Source organism: Acanthopagrus latus, chromosome 4, assembly GCF_904848185.1.
Source record: "Acanthopagrus latus isolate v.2019 chromosome 4, fAcaLat1.1, whole genome shotgun sequence".
NCBI classification, from domain to species: Eukaryota; Metazoa; Chordata; class Actinopteri; order Spariformes; family Sparidae; genus Acanthopagrus; species Acanthopagrus latus.
This window is the reverse complement of record NC_051042.1, coordinates 28,361,074-28,377,645: the sequence shown is the minus strand read 5'-3', so window position 1 is coordinate 28,377,645 and position 16,572 is coordinate 28,361,074. Positions and strand designations below refer to the sequence as shown.

The following is a 16,572-nucleotide window of genomic DNA, read 5'->3' as shown; positions in this document are numbered from 1 at the left end:
AAAAAAGATGTGCTGTAGCTAGCATGCTAGTAGCTTGGCTAAAAATAAATCTGAGACAGAGAGATCTCAGAGACTGTAGAGTAGCTACGTATTGTTGTGGGCTAACCCGGAAATTAGCATCGCTATAAATGATTTACACTGGAGGCGAAAGACTTCAACGTCACCTCCACCAAGCATCTTATTTCACCACAGTACACACTTCACAATAAATTGAATAATCTCCAAGTTGTACAGTTAAAGTTTTGATGGTGATTGGATAAGTCTAAGGGAAGACACTGAATGTCACCAACAACCTCTCGTCACATTTAGTAACTTGTTAGCAACCGTCTTTTTCAGACATGTAAATGCTTTTAAATTCAACAAGGCGTACTTACTGGCATGTTGTTTGTTGTGTTAACCAAAGTCCTTATTTCAGGTACTGAAAGAAAAACCCATGTAAAAAAACTCACTGACTTTGAGACGATGGAACAGGAAGTGCTAAAATGCAAACATACTCATTATTATTTAGGGGTTTAAGGACTCATTCCTGCAGCTCTCCGCTGGAAGGATCATCTAAACATTGGCTCAGACATTCATGGTCCCCAGAGTTTACATTTGAATGACTTTGGTGATCCTTAGATTTTCAATCAGGTGCCACAATCTGATCTGATCAGTATGTCAGTTCACCCACTACAGGTTTATCACAAACCTACAAGCAAAACCACTGACTTTCCTGTTAGCCCACACTGTACTTTCTTTTTACTGACATTTTGCAAATATTTGCATGCTAACACGCCAAACTAAGATGGTGAAGCTGGTAAATGTTACACCTGCTAGTCATTTGTGTATGCTGCTGTTAGCATTTAGCACTGCTGCCTCACAGAGCTGCTAGCATGGACCCTCAGTCTTGTTCATTAATCACTAATTTGGTGATAAACTGAAAAATGACAGACGTATTTTATGTCCCAGATAAACTCAAAATTATATGTGATATGAGACGTATTTCAGGGGGAAGATGACAAGAGCTGTTGACATGCAACAAGGTCGACTCATGACTCCTCGAGGTGTGAACACCCTGACTGGTGAGCTCTACCCCTGCAGCCTGTGATGAAGTCAGAGGCACCTCCTGTAGACCTGACTGCACTATGACTCATCCCCGTGTCCTCACCTTGTCCCGCTCCAGCGGTCCCCAAAATGTCCCGACATCTCACTCACCCTCTCTCTCTCTCTCTCTCTCCGTCTCACCTCACAACGATGATTCATGACTATTCACCGGGTGCAGCACTCCAATCTGAAAGTGTCCCATTTGCCGCTTTTATAAATGATCCTGAGTGGAGTTGTTTTGACAAGTTGGTCGTTCATCATTGACAGGAATGACTTGTTGTTTTGATGCCTTTAAATCAAACTGCATGTGCTGTCGGCTGTGACCATATTTTTCCACACACATTTGGGTAAACCGCCTAAACGGATGTTTCTTGGACCAGAATCAGAATAAATCTGAAACCTTCCGCTTAGCGTTTGCGAAATCTTTGCCCCGCACAACTCGGCCAATGAACTAAACTCTGGACCCTGACACAGTTTAAAGAGTCAGCTACAAACCACGAAGAATCATATTTTCTCAGTCACCTCTACTGGCATCTAGTCAGGCAATTAGTTGGAGGTAAAGGACTTCTTCAACTAACATTTCACCAAAGGCTGGGGCTTTGAGCGGATGCTGCTGGTGAGCCAACATGCCCACGATGGAAAAATACTTCTCTTCTCCTTGCACCTTGAAAGAAGGCGCAGTTGTGACAGAAACTCCTACTCTGTTTCCACAATGAAAATGTTAATATACCGATGAAAAGCAAGTGTAATGTTACATTGTAGCACACTAGAATGCTTATTTTAAACTTGCTAATTAGCACAAAATACAAACACTGTGTCCAACATGCATACTACACACTGATTCTAAGTGGGTGTCTGGTGTCAATAAGTATGAAATGTGACAAAGTACACTTAAAGCAGACGACACACCGGCTAAATACAGCCCTTTTTTTTTTTAAGTGCGCTGTTTATGCACGCTGTTCTCCCACAATGCCGTTCTCAGGGGAAAACGGAGGAGCAGCTCACAGCTGAAAAAAATTAAAGTTAACTGTGGGTGGTGGCGGTGAAACAGCTCTAAAATAACTTGTAAACCGAAGTATTAAATCGAAGGGAAAACATTTCAATATGAAGCTTAATTATTTAATTTGGAGCGACATCTTTAAGTAGCAATTCAGCTGACATCCGACATCACAGGCACACAGATGTATTCTGTTGTAGGAGCTGCAAAAAAACAGTATATTATTATGAGTTATGTGGCGCGTACTGTTTAACATTAGTATGAATTTGGGACACGCACAGCTGAGACTGATGTGCATGTCATTGGTTTTGCATGTATTTGCTTGTAATTCGAAGTGTCGGAGGTTCAACTAGGTTAATAGAATTTATTCTGAAGGGGGGGGGGGCAGGATTGTGTCGGCCAAATTTCATGACAATCAATCCAGTAGTTGCTAAGATGTTCCACTCTGGATCAAAGTGTTGGTCTGGCTGACTGATGGAGACATAGCTAAAAAAAAATACCCCACAACAACATCTCTGACCCGGTTACTCTGGACAATCCACAGGCCTCAGTTTATATTGGACCTGTTTTCTACCAAAGTAAGAGTCAACACAGAAACTAGAATCGTTGGATTTTATGAGAAGGCACGCTGCTTATTGTGTTTTATAATCATTCGTCAACACTGTGAGCTCCACACACATAATTCCATTTTTTGGGGTCGAGGCAGAAATCTCGCAGCCAAATATGCAAAATTCTCTGAGCGCACGAATCCAAAACTGTCCGCATGGCTAAATACTAACAGAAGGAAGTGAGAGAATATGTTGAACGTGTTGTTATTCGGGGGTAAATTGGCCCTTCAGGGAAGCCAGAGTGACCAAACAGCATCAGATGGCAGCTCATGTCCACATCAAAGACAAGGGCGGCGGCCTCTCCTGTTTTTTTTTACAACTTCCATTGTTTTCATGCAGCCTCACGACCATCCCTCCCTCTCCCTCCCTCGCTCTCTTCTGATGCACACGCATGTCAGAAATACGCCCGTGTATTTAGTGACAGGGAAAATAATTAAACACGAGTGGATGTAAATCATGTCATCAACTTTAATTGGCTCTTACTTTCATTCCTGACATGTTCAATCATCCCACTGTGAGTTTTTGAGGCTTCTTGGTTCCCCCGCGTAATTAAAGCTTAGAGGGCTAACTTGTCAATAGCGCAGCTCAAGAATACTAAAAGACTGACACAAAGTTCTGATTTTTTTTTTTTTTTTGCCTGTATTTCATGCCGTGACCAGTTTTTCCTTAGTATCAATCTAAAGATGTGGCAGGAAAGAAGCATTGCGGCCTATCTGTTGGATTAGCTTTGTAGCATTTCTGCTCCATTAACCAGCAAACGTTAAAGATACTAAAAAACAAAGGAAGACAAGTGGATAAAAAAATGATACAGACAGTCTCACATGTGGCAGAGATTATCATGAAATGGACTCGAAGCCTGTGCCTGCTCAGTGGTCAAGCTAGCCAAAGTGTCTGCACCGATATTTGCTGCCTGACAGCTTCTCAGGAGAACAGGCTGCCATGTGGCGTTACGAATTTCTAGAGGATGTTATGAGATTAAGGCGGTCCAGTGTTCCCCCGGGTGACTGTCAGTGCAGTTTAAATGAAGACGTCGACATGTGTGTGTTTGCTCAATGCATAGATTTCCTTTGTCTGGCTCTTTCTGGGTTGGTTTTGAAGCTGGGAGGCTGTGGATGCCGCAGTAGGAGGGCATAGGTGAAGGTCCTGCACAGCTGCACAGCGTGAGGGGAGGAGGGGAGGGCTGTGGAAGAAGAGCCCCTCGGCACTGGGAATGAATTAATGAGTTTCTGATTTTTTTATGAATTTTTCAGGACACACAAGTTTATTAATCTTGACATTAAACACAGCGCAGCGTTAAAGGGGAATATCATTAAATGTAAGAGATTGCCTCGGTGTTTCTTAGGTCTAATGGCAGGTTTTTCCATTAAAGTTCTTTATTTTTTTCTTTACTGAAATTAAATCAAAACTGCTCTGCTTCCAGTAAAGCTCCGTAGAGATTTGTGCAATGTTACAAAAAAAACCAAGAGAAACAGCTCCTTGAAAACAAAATTAAATTTCCATCAGCTGCTTAGATCGCAATGCAATGTGTTAGTAATCCTTTTAAAGCAAAGTGTGATAATAGCACAAGTGCAGGCACGAACAGTCAAACTAGATTTTCAAGTGTTAAACAAAGATCATCCATATTTTCTTTTACCTTCTGTTATGTGTTTAGTCTCTGTGAAAACACTGTGCCGTCCCAGGTATTCATGTGTGTCTATTTACAGACACATAGCTCCTGACTTTGGAAGAATTCATTGTTTTTGAGTCGAATGCATTTAGATGTCGGAGGTTTTCTTTTTGTTTTTTTGTTCCTGAGCTTGTATACACATGCCATTTGGTGGACAGCTTCAGTGCACTGAGGATCAAAGAAGCAGAGCAGCTGTCCTGGGTCTGGTTTTTCCTAAAGTGAGGTCTGCGTCGTCACATGTTTTATTCTTAGGAATACTTGTGGTGTCTCTGTTTAAAGCCAACTGGGTGAAGAAAAAAAACAACGCAATTTTTGATTAAAAACAGGAATGACAGCTGTCAGTGCTCATGTAGAAACCTGTGTGCAGACCAGAACACACACGCACACAGTCAGTGCAATAGAACAAACCCAGTTTACAGAATATATGTTAGCACTTAAAGCAGCTGTTAATTATACCTTTTTTAAAAAAATCAAAATAAGTAATAAACAGCTCTATATTCCAACAGCTATCACTGGTGTGGGGTGTATGGTCTATCCTCCCCCAGCTTATGCAGTAAAATAGCAACAAAATAAATAATCTGGTATCCCTGCCTCCTTTATCCAATCAGGACAGAGAACCCCATGAAGAGGCGGTCCTGTCTGCTCGAACAAGAGGAAGCATTTTCCTGTTCTGGTACCTAAACCAGCGATGGCTTAACAGGGGATGCTACCAGTTCCAGCTCCCCCGTGGAGGCTTACACAACTTAACAGGCCAAGCGATGAAGATGAAGAAAAAGAAAGAGAACTGCTTCGAATAAAGAAAGGAGTTGTAGGAGTGTGGAGGTGTAGAGAGGAGGGAGCTACATGCAAAACGGATTACAGGAAGTTAGCTAAACTGCAAACAACGCTCACAGCAGTGTTTGCATCTCCGGAAACCACTGAGATGTCGCAACATTATGTTTATTAGGAATCAAATTTAATCTGACAACTCTGTTTTTATGATCTTGTCAAGTTTAGGCACCAAAACTACTGTAAATTCATTTTTGACTTACTACAAACACACATGTATACAAAGTATCTGATTTTTGTGCCTTTTGTCCTTGAAAATGTCTAGTAGTGTGACACTTACAAATATTGAAACACAGTCATGAACTGCAGTCAGTGGCTAGCCTGGCTAGTCTTTTCACCTGTAGCTCCACCACCATCCCCTCCACCTTCTGATATGACAGTCAGGCCATTAACATGTGACCCTAACCCATCTAAAGCTTAATTCCAATGTTAGTTTATTATTTTTTTTAACATACACAGCTTTAGCTGTACTTCCCCTATAAGGACACGAGTAACCAACTGTGTATGAAAACTGAAACATAAATAGATAAGCTAAAATATAAACCTTCCCCCAAAAAATGAGCATAATAGTAATCATGTGGCATTGCAGTGATCTGGTTTGTTTACCTGATATCAAAATGAGCATGTAGTGCTCTCAGAAACATGTCTGCCTAGTGTAATCTTTACGTTTAATCCGGCACTGATAATGCACACAAATGTGAGAGTCATCAGTTGTTTGCATTCATGTTCGCTGCCAACATTTATTCCTGGCACCTGCGCAGATACAACCGTGACCGAGCTGAAGTTGTCCAGAAGGTTAAGTAGTGTGAATCCTCCTCTACGCCGCGTTCAGGATCCAAATCGGTTACACAGTCCACAGGAGTCGATGAAATATTGAGTTAATTGACCTTTCTCTTTACCTGCACTATACCTTGAGTGAGTTTCAAACATTCATATTCTCCTCAGCTGATTGCTTTGACGTCAGCGGACCCGGTGAGGGGAAGATACAGAATTACCGGGTTCAGTCAGCATGAAATTGTAGGCAGATCTAATGTACCTACAGCTCAGGCTCTGCATCCTCAACTTCACCACACAGGAAGCTCCAAAGTCAGAAATAGTGACAGAACAGACAAGAGCAGAGATTCCTCACAATCAGAGGATGTTTGAATAACAGAAGAAGCGCTTCGGGGAGAATATTAACATTTAGACTCTGCGCCAGCTTCACAAACTGCAGCGCATGAGTGCAGTATTAGCTCCTGGCCTTACTCTCAGAAGGTCTTTGGGGCAGTGGGGCTGTAATGGGATTCAAACAGTAAGAAATCAATAAGCTATCTCAGTGTGACCACACACTAACCTTTAAAAGACCCCAAATAATGCTTGAACAGCCAATCAGCCTCACTTCCTCATTGCCTGTTGGTTTATTAGTTTGTTGCTGGACCTCCGTCCTCATTATTTTGCATTCATGCCCACAGAGAGTGTGTCGGAGTTAAACAGCCTGGAGGAGGAACTGTTTCATGTGCTAATCATCGATTAAAAAAATCCAGCAACATATTTGCACGCGCTGTTCCATGAGGGAGAATCTGAACGAGGCCAGCTGACTCTCAAAATATCTTTGTGGGTTTGTTCCTTTTCGATGTGGTTATAGCTGCAATCGTTGGTAATAATGAGCGAGCTGAAGAGCATAGCAACGCTAATTTGTTTGTTGCTTAATTGAAGAACGGCACGCAGATAATCAAGCGCGGAAAACATATTGTTTGGGTTGCTGCCAGTGAGCTGGTGATGGATTACACTTCCTCCCAGATTTTAGCCAGATATTTGTTTGAATTATAGATCTCATCAACACGTTGATCAACTAAACAGGATGGCGATGCTTTCAAAAGTAGCCAATTTTTTCTGCATTTGTACTGAAATGAAAAAAAAAAAAGCAACAAACCATGTCTGGCTTTTTGTCAGCTCCATGTAATACAGGAGTGGAAAAAACATCTGGATGAATTAGTGATGAGAGCGTCCACATGTGAAGTAGACCGACCATTATAAAATATTAACATTTCAACACACTGGATCTAAAAGGTTAGGTTGCAGTGCACGGCTACAGGAAACGCAATCTGGTCAAGCAGCTCAGCCCGGAAAAGAAAAGAATGCACCAGTGACTTCGCTCCCAAGTTCCATTATCATTAATGTGTCATTTAGCAGTCAAAAGCCGAGGCAATAATAGAATTACTTTCTCCCATTAGACTCAATGTCATTGAGCCTCACAATGAGAGAGCCCGGTTGCACATAATGGGGGAAGGAGAAGACAAGAGGGAGGCATCGCAAGTGTCCAAATGTCACAAGCGCATGAGTTCACACCACATGCACACACCCTGTTTCGTCAGGGGCACGACAGGAACAGTCTATACGTACATAATGAGACTGTCAGGGCTTCATTGCAGCCATACATCCTCGCTGTCCAGTGAGAGCTACACCACACCACAGCAAACTTAACGCAGCAGCTTTAAATTCACATGATTCAGCTTCCAAAATCATTTTCCCAATTCCCTGTGTTATCTCAAAAGCAATGTTGAATGTTTTTTTTTATTTTTTCAAAGAGCAGATAAAACACAAACACACTGGAGCCTCTAAATATTCATTCATGCACACATATATGCACACAAACAGATCCCTTATCCCACACGTGCAGCTCACCACAGACGCACAATGAGCCCCTGACTCAATGCAATCTATTGCCATGGCACCCGGCAGCCTGGATGACCGGTATCTGTAGTAGCTGAGCGAACCACCACCAGCCCCCTCCCCTCCCCTCCCCACACACCACTTCCTTACTCCAGAGCACAAACTCGGCTGCCAGCCTCTCTCCTCCCAGGCTGCGGTGGCAGCGATGCCTCCCGGTGTTCTGTCCGCCACTCTCTCTACTGAAGCAAATAAAAAAAAAAAAAGAAACACACACAACACTCCCAACGTCCGTTCATCCTTTTGTCTTACTGTGAACCCCAATCGCCTGCTGTCACAAGAGAGAAAAAAAAGAGGAGGAGGACTCACCGTGCTTCCACCTCTCCCCCCTCTCCACCACGACAGAAGAAGAAGAAGAAGAAGAAGAAGGAGAAGAAGAAGACAGGAGCCAGGTGGAGCGATCGGAGAGGCTGCAGTGGCGGAGGAATCCCCCTGGTAGTGTATGTGTAAAGAGTGTGTGTGAGAGAGAGAGGGGAGCGTGGAGGTGTGCACGCGCGTCTGTGTGTGTGAGAGAGTGCATGTGTGTGTGAGTGTGAGTGTGTGTGTGTGTGTGTGTGTATGTGTGTGTGTGTGGTGTGTGTGGAGTCAGAGCTGATCCGGCAGATGCAGGCGGGAGCCACCAATAGAATGAGGAGAAGGAGAGAGAGAGGAGAGAGGGGAGTGTGTGAGAGACGGAGGGAGGGAGAGGCAGCAGAGGAGGGGTCTGGTAGCATTACATCATGGACTAGGGATCGGTGGGTTTGCAGGGGGTGGACTACGGGTGGGGGAAGGTGTGTGAGCGCATGTGTGTGTGTGTGTGTGTGTGTCCTTGTGTTTGTGTTTGGATCTGCATCACTGTATATTCTCCCTCTGCAGCCGAAAAACCAACGGGATGATTAAAGATTGTGTCCGTGCTGCAAACGGTGCGGTGTCGTCACGGTGCCTGCACCTGCGTGTGGTGTGTGTCTGTGATGTGTGTGTGTGTGTGTATGTGTGTGTGTGTGTGATGTTGTGTTGTGTGTGGAAACATAAACAACAGCTATAATCAAGGAGGTATTATAATCACGCCACATTTCATAGATCCTGAACCTTAACCCTCCTGCTGGATATAAATAAGTATCCACACAGCTTCCATGAGCAGATACACTCCAGATGCTTTTCCTTTTCTTCTGTAGCATGGGTGTCACACAGGCGTGCTGCAGATGGACATTAGAGAAAGAAAAAAAAAGAAAAAAAAAAAAACCCTCGATTCGAGCCCTGCCTTCCCACCACAGGACACACGCCCCACAGGCTGAGCTACCAGCTAATGGCTCCCTTGTCAGTTTTTATAAAAAAGCACTGATGGACACCCTGTTAGGAAGTCGCTGACATTTCAGGTGAGCGATTCCAAAACACTTTCTGCCGGCTTTGACGTAGCACATCTCTAAATGTGTCAGAAAAAACACACTTTTCTCTATCTGTCTTTCTCTTTTTCTCTTTTTTTTCTCTCTTTTTTTTGTTGTTGTTGTTACCTTACAGGAGCAGCAGCGATCACCTGTCTTTGTGCAGCCTGCCATCCCTAAAAAGGAACGGAGAGGGAGAAGAAAGGAGGGAGAGAGGGAGTGAGGAGGAAGGGCGTTAGCGGGGAAACAATGACAGCTCAGGGTCATCCTCGCACCCTCTTGCTCCGTCTGCACCGATCTGGCACCAGACAGGCAGAAAACGAGATAGGAGGGAGGCAGGTGGCAGAAACGCGTAGATAAGGAAGTCTTCCCCCCTCACAGCTCTCTTCATTAATTTTCATAAGTTACGTCTGTGTTTAGCCCCGCAGGCTTTCTGTGACTCGTAGGGATGTTGTGATGTTTGCACTCTCGCTCAGGATGCAGCCGTGTCCTCCCGCCTCGTCTCTGGTGAGCCAACTGTTAACGTGCTATGTGGCCCGGCAGGCTGTCAGTGTTCTCTCTACTGTTCTGGTTACTTCCCCCCCCCACCTGGCATCTCTCTGACGATTGCACCCACATTTCATTCAATAAAAAGTTGCTGAGGAGGGAGAATACAGTTGTCCAAGCCAACAAGCTAACCAAGTTTGGTTTCGGTTAGCATGTCATTCCAGCTCAGTCGCTTTGGGCTTTGGAAGATGTTTTTGGACTACAGACTCTCTATGACCCATGTCTGTGTTGTGCAACAATTTGTACACCAACTTTTTAGCTTTAACTCATAATTCTGGAGTATTAACTGATGCACAGCGTAATGGAAAAAGAAGTGACACCATCCATCTAGATTGGTTCCCTATAAACCTCCCTCTCACTACTGGCCTGCCCACCAGGCTGAATATATATGAAAATAAATATAAATAATTGCCGCTGCAATCAGAACATGAAGAGGGGTCATTTTCTGCGGTCACAATTTCCACGTGACCCCAGCTGATTAAGATGGTTCAAATTCTATTCGATCAGTAACAAAACTTGCCTACTTATTGATGCAACCTGGTGTTTAAATCTGCCTTTTCAGGGTTTCTTACAGAAAAGCATTTTTTTTTGTTGTTGCTTTGGACAGTAGCCACATCGTTAGCGGTAGCCATGTTGCTAACAGCTGCAGAGAGTAACGCCACAGGGAAATGCCGGGAGGTGGGAATTTGAAAAATGGTCTGTTTCTTCTAGAAATGATGTCACACAGCTAATGAGCTACAATAGCTTCTTTCCTTTATGACTCTCTTTCCCCTCAAAGATCAACATTGTCGGGATAGTTTTCCAATGGTCAGCGGTGCACATTTGCATTTCAAAGCTCGCGGAAGTTGAACCGATGCTAGTCTGGACTAATTTTTGCTTCCCCAAGAGGATTCCCCGATGACAGCAATAACATTGGAATTAAATGATTTCACCACAACATTAAGCTGTCGTCCACCAATCCTAGTGTGTCCAGGCCTGTTCATTATCTGTGATACCAGAGGAGTGGCAGCAGGGTCTTTATTTGAAAGATAACAAGCACAATGATTCAGCAGTGACACGGGTTAACGCAACATTAATGCAGTTATTATAACTTAAAGCACAAGGGGGAAATCTCAGCGGGGAAAACAAACAAAGAGAGGTTCTACTGAGTCGGAGTGATTTATGATCGTTACAATATTTCTGGCACGTTTGCTGTTATACCAGCTTTTAGAGGTGCTGCCAACCAAGCCTCTCCTGCCAGTATCACTTTATGAGATATTGGATATGTTCACACACACATACACACGCTTTCAACCTAATGATTCACGGTGCTGTTTCAAGTGAAGGCAGATTTGGGCCATAGCTGGCCAAAGAATGGCCTCTTTTTATTCCTTTGTCCTCTCATCGCCCTTGCTGACCGCGAATGCTCCATCCATCTTCTGTGAGGTGGGCCGTCAGAGATCAGACAACTGCTTCATTTCAGATCATTTCATGGCAATATGGCTAGAACTTTACCAAAAAAAAAAAAGTAGACAGAAGTTTACTGTGATGTAGCCTCTTCAGAGCTGTGGCTGCAGATTTTCTCTATTCAGAGCTGAACACTTACGAAGGTGAAGCGATAATGCAACAAGAACCTGCGGTCACATCGACATGTTCAGAAGAAACGGCGCTAATTATATATTTCTTCATCTCTTCTTTTGTGACCTGTTTGAAATAGGTTTGACCTTTTTGCTGTCACAAGCCATTAGAGATCCTCATGACTCACTAAATGAAATGTGACAAAGGCTAATGGACCTGTGCCCACGTGTGTGTGGATGTGGATCATTTAGGGAACATCTTGCTCACGACGTCCATACGCTATAGACTGGTGCGTGTTTACTGCAGCAGCCACTGTGAGAGACTGAATGTGAAACGTTTTTAAGGGGTTTAATGACATAATGCAGACTGAAGTCTGTATTCAATTCTGAGGATTGTAGTGTCAGAGTACTGGATCAAACACGCAGGATTCATGACTGTTCAGCATTTCGTATCGTCTACAAAACTATGCAGCATTTCAGGTTCCAAACAGCTTAATTGAAAGATAAAGCAGCTCCCTGAAGCTGTTTACGTTCCTGCTCATATCTTGCCCATTCTGGCGAGCTTGTTATGTGTAAGTTCCAGCGAAGCTGTATCATCCTGGTCTTGCAAAAACAAAACCGGGCCCTGTAGGGAGGGGGCCACATCTAAAGTCAACACGGTGGCAGGGTTCCCAGGCTCTGGGAACCGAGCACTAATTAAGGCCGCTGACATGAGAATGGCAGGCTGAGCTGCAGTGGACGGTCAGCATGGGCACATTAAATGTTCCACTGGCAGTGTGACAACGATTTGCTCACTGTTTCACTTCTTTTAGTTGAAGAAAATATTTGTTGTGGTAATTCTGTTGAACAACAGAAGGAGTTCATATCCTGCTGATATGAAAGTAAAGTATGCACAGATATTGACTGTGCTGATCGTCCCTCCTCACAGATGTTACTGAAGACATTAACGACGGCTCTGCAAGAGTCCGAGTGAGCCGTGACGTGACGGCAAAACACACATTCTGGGGATGAACTGACAAATGTTGGACATCAATTAAATTTTCTTTCACTTGTGCCACAAAAGTTGGCAGAATATGTAAAAAATTAAATACAGTAACAACATCTGGGCACACATTTTACACACCTATATGTGTTTATGAGAAGAGGTTGACTTTGTGCAGGTGGTTGATGATGGTCCACGATGTTTTCTTAACATAACCAAGTAGTCTTGGGGCCTTTATTTTGAAAGGGGCAACCAGACTTTTTCATGTATGTTATTGCTAATTTGACAATGGAATGAGACCATGTTGTTTTCAAGGGCAGGCGTGTCTTCAACAATATTTTTACAATAAAACGTGCGCCCCTGCAAACAGTCGTCCTTCTCCGATAGGCTGGTGGACACGAGGAGGTCACCTGCTCTGCTGGAGAGAGCAGATTCTACAGGTGAGGCAGCTGTGGATGTGTCTCTCATCTACTGAGAGTCTTACCTTAAACCAGGGAACAAAGCCTAGTTGGGGGCTTGAGGGGGACATTTTGTTGACATAAGGCACAGCTGGATCAGTACGACCTGTTATTGGGCACCAGCATTTCTTGTGAGGTTACTTGGCACAAAGAAGACCTCGGAGAGAAGCACACTGAACAGATGCTTTTGATTTAAGATTTGCTGGCTTGAAATGGTCGCACCTGGAAGGTAGTATTTAACGTTCTTACATCCAGTGGACAGACTAGATGGAAGGATTTATTAATCTCGGAGGGAAAAAATAAAGAAGAAGACATGCAACATACAGTCCGCTTCAAGCTGGAATTGACCCAGTGATGTTGCAATTACACGGTTGGCTACACATCCACGGCCACAAGCATGCCTGAAATGCACCGCTCTTCCACAGCCTGGATAGAATCTACATTGCAGTTTGGTGCCAATGAGACTGAATAACTTGTGTTTCCAATATGCCTCCATTTGTTTCCCAGATTTTATGTAAATGTGAATATGTCCTGGAAAAAGGACTAACAATGAGTCATTCAGCAGCGCTTCCTCCCTGACACCAGGTCATCAACAAGTCAGTCAGAAGATAAATCTAGCATGTTTTAAAGATAAATAAATAAAGGATGAGCCAATGTTTGAAATGGGTGTTTTCACATAAGGATTCTTAGAGCGTCATACTTTACTTTGTCACGAGGAAACGCACATCATTTCAAAGCGTGTTCATTCTCAGTGCACTGGAGAGCATATATCTAATAGAGCAGACACAAGGAATAGATCAAAGTACCCATTCACCGGAAAATGTTCTGTGCCCTCCGCCCGTGAGGTACATTCCCTGATATTGGGCTCCTCAATTTCAGACAGTGCCTAACCAGCACTATTTATAGTTTCATTTAGTTCGGTTTCAGAAAAAAAAAAAAAAAAAAAAGAAAGAAAGAAAAAGAAAAAAAAAAAATCTCCTTTTCCCCCCTCAGAAAGGAGTGTGGTGGAGTATCTTAATGCACAAAGGTGTCCCCTGGCGTCTCCAGTTATCCCTATCAGCACAGACCCCCCTCGTCTTTCACCACCATGCCTGCACTGTTCCCTGTTGCCGTGGCAACCCTACGGCCAGGCCTCTCTCTCTGGATACACAGGGACTCCTGTTCTTGCCCCCGAGCAGCTGAAGAAGGACTCGCTAAGGTTGCAGAGAAAAAGGTACATGCTTGTCCTTGTCATCGCTTCCCCGGTGAGACGCTGGCATATCAGCGAGCCGAATAAAGCCTTTACAAATATAGATTCGGCCGTATAGCGCGCCGCATATACTGCATGAAAACCAGTAAAGGTCAGATGCTGCCGAGGAGCAACACCTCTGGGTTTTAGGTAAGAAATCTGCAATCTGTTCCAGGGGCACAAAAAAAACAAAAACAAAAAAAACATCAACACATTTTTATGCACAAGTATCGTGTTACATAAAGATGGGTGGACCCTGCAAAATTAAAAAAGATTCGAAAACAAATACATAGAAGGACTTTTTTGTTTCAAAAAGAGAAAATGCTCTTACTAGCGCAGGGAATCACTTTCTTGATTCTGAGCGATCGTCTATCTCACATTACAGATCAGCTGTACCACTCTTCTCAGAGTAGGAAAAGAAGCAGAAGAAGAAGAAGAAGAAGAAGAAAAAGAAGGAAAAAGAAATGGGAGAGGTATAGGAGAAGGGAAATGAGAGGAAAAAACGAGATGGGGAAGGAAAAGGACAGGGAAAAGGAGGAGGAAAGGCGGGGTAAGGAAAAGGAGATGGGGAAGGAAATGGAGAAGTAAAAGGGGACGAAAATTGAGATGGGCAAGGAAAAGGAGAAGGAAAATGAGGAGAAAGGGGGGTAGGGAAAATGAAATGGGGAAGGAAAAGGGGAAGGAAAATGAAGATAAAAAGTGGGGGAAGGAAAAGGAGATGGGGATGGAAATGGAGAAGGAAAAGGTAAAGGAAAACGAGGAGAAAAGGCGGGGTAAGGAAAATGCGATGGGAAAAGACATGGAGAGGGAAAAAGGGAAGGAAAAAGAGATGGGAAAGGAAAAGGAGAAGGAAAATGACGAGAAAAGGCGGGGTAAGGAAAATTAGATGGGGAAGGAGATGGAGAAGGAAAAGGAAAAGGAAAATAAGGAGAAAAGGGGGGTAAGGAAAAGGAGAATATGAAGAAGCAAAAAGAGATGGAAAAGGAAAAGGAGAATAATTACAGCTTGCACAATTAAATAAAAAATCCTGAAGACCTCTCCCAGTTTCCTCTCATGTGGCCATGGCTTCTGCTTTTGCGGTTGCAGAACAACTAGTTTTGTTTCCACTTTGTTTATTAAAGCCACGTTCAACACTCTGTAGCTTTTACTGTCAACTTCTGACCAACCAACACTTTTCTGTCACTCCGAACCAGTTGATGGAAATTCAACTAAATCACATTTTTCCTTTCATCAAAGGTCCACTTTGCTTTACAGTTGGATGAAAATGGTTACTGATGCGCCGTGTCATTTTAGGAACAGATTAGTGTCCATGATAATAAAGTGTGACGGAGACACTGTGGCTCTGTTGTTTTCATCCGCAGTCTCAACCATTCAGCTGGTCGTAGAGGGGAAACGCGCCTCTTTGCTTTCCTTCAGAGAATTTGATGAGAAGATTGATATTGCTCGTTAATCTCTGTGCTTAAAAGAACAAAGTCAGAGCCAGGGGGCGATAATCCTAGCTTAGCATAATGACTGGGCGCAGGGGGAAACAGCTAGCATCGATCTCTCCAGAGTTTAAAAGTACAGCAATGAGCGCCAAATGTTTTTGGGGGGTTGGGGGAGGCTTGTATTGTTCTGCCACTGGACTGTTTGTGTAGTCTGTGTTTATTCAGCCCAAACTGTCGGTGTGTTAACTGAACAGACACCAGCTGTAAACTAGCCGGCAACATACGCAACATGTGTGCCAGAAGTCAAATCATAGAGTTCCAGGATCATAATCAGAAGTTAGTTAGTTAACACACTGAATCTTTGTTTAAACTACACTAACAGATATATATTTAGAAAATAAACTACAATAATTAGTGGATAAGCTGCTCTTTATTTTGGTGAACGTGTTGGATGTCCGATAGTTCTAGTCAATTTTAATTTGTGTATGATGAAACAAGTGGAAGTAACTTTGTACGTAAGGAGCCTTCACAAGTGTTTCAGCTCTTTCTGGTCGTTATGCTAAGCTATGCTAAGCTATGCTAATCGTCTCCTGGCTGCACCTTCACATGTTTATACACAGACGTAAGAGTAGCTTCAATGTTCTCGTTGGTTTCTTCGGGAAAAAGTGTGTTTTCCAAAGTGCTTAAGTACTTTAAGGTACATCAAACATCTGAATTTAAATAATGTTATCTGTCTAGAAGAGACTCATTTAGATGTGACTAACTGACCAGTGAGGGTGAACAATCAGCTGACACCACTGAACTCCCACCCTTACTTTGACTTACATGTTTACCTTTCACCTCTATAGGTTTGTGTTCACTTGCGAGATTTGCATTCAGCCTTCTTAAATCAAAATCTGTTGCAGTTCTGTTCTGTTCGGTTTTGTTTTATTGGCCTCTTTTATGGACCGATTTAGTAAATACCCATATTTTTGTTGCATTACCTGCATCCTGCATCCTGCTGCTTGGCTCGCCAGCAGAAGCAACGGCTTTAGAAACATCAGTCAGTCAATCGCTCTGCTTTGTGAAGGTAAGTATTAAAAAAAAATAGTCTGAAAGAAATGGGCTGTGGATTCCAAAAAAG

General features: G+C 43.3%; 1 protein-coding gene and 1 long non-coding RNA gene across 2 annotated transcripts in view; one reads left to right on the top strand and one right to left on the bottom strand.

Moving 5' to 3' along the window:
- The window catches only part of sema4bb (sema domain, immunoglobulin domain (Ig), transmembrane domain (TM) and short cytoplasmic domain, (semaphorin) 4Bb), a 63,166-nt gene extending 54,712 nt beyond the window's left edge, over positions 1 to 8,454 (bottom strand). Inside the window, exon 1 of the mRNA XM_037095733.1 lies at positions 8,201 to 8,454. The gene's annotated coding sequence lies outside the window, so the exon portion shown is untranslated. The remainder of the gene's footprint in view (positions 1 to 8,200) is intronic.
- Positions 8,455 to 13,560: 5,106 nt separating this feature from the next.
- Positions 13,561 to 15,354, top strand: LOC119018415. The gene is made up of 2 exons (XR_005074751.1): positions 13,561 to 14,172; positions 14,408 to 15,354. It is a non-coding gene; the product is annotated as an uncharacterized LOC119018415 (long non-coding RNA).
- The last annotated feature ends 1,218 nt before the right edge of the window (positions 15,355 to 16,572 follow it).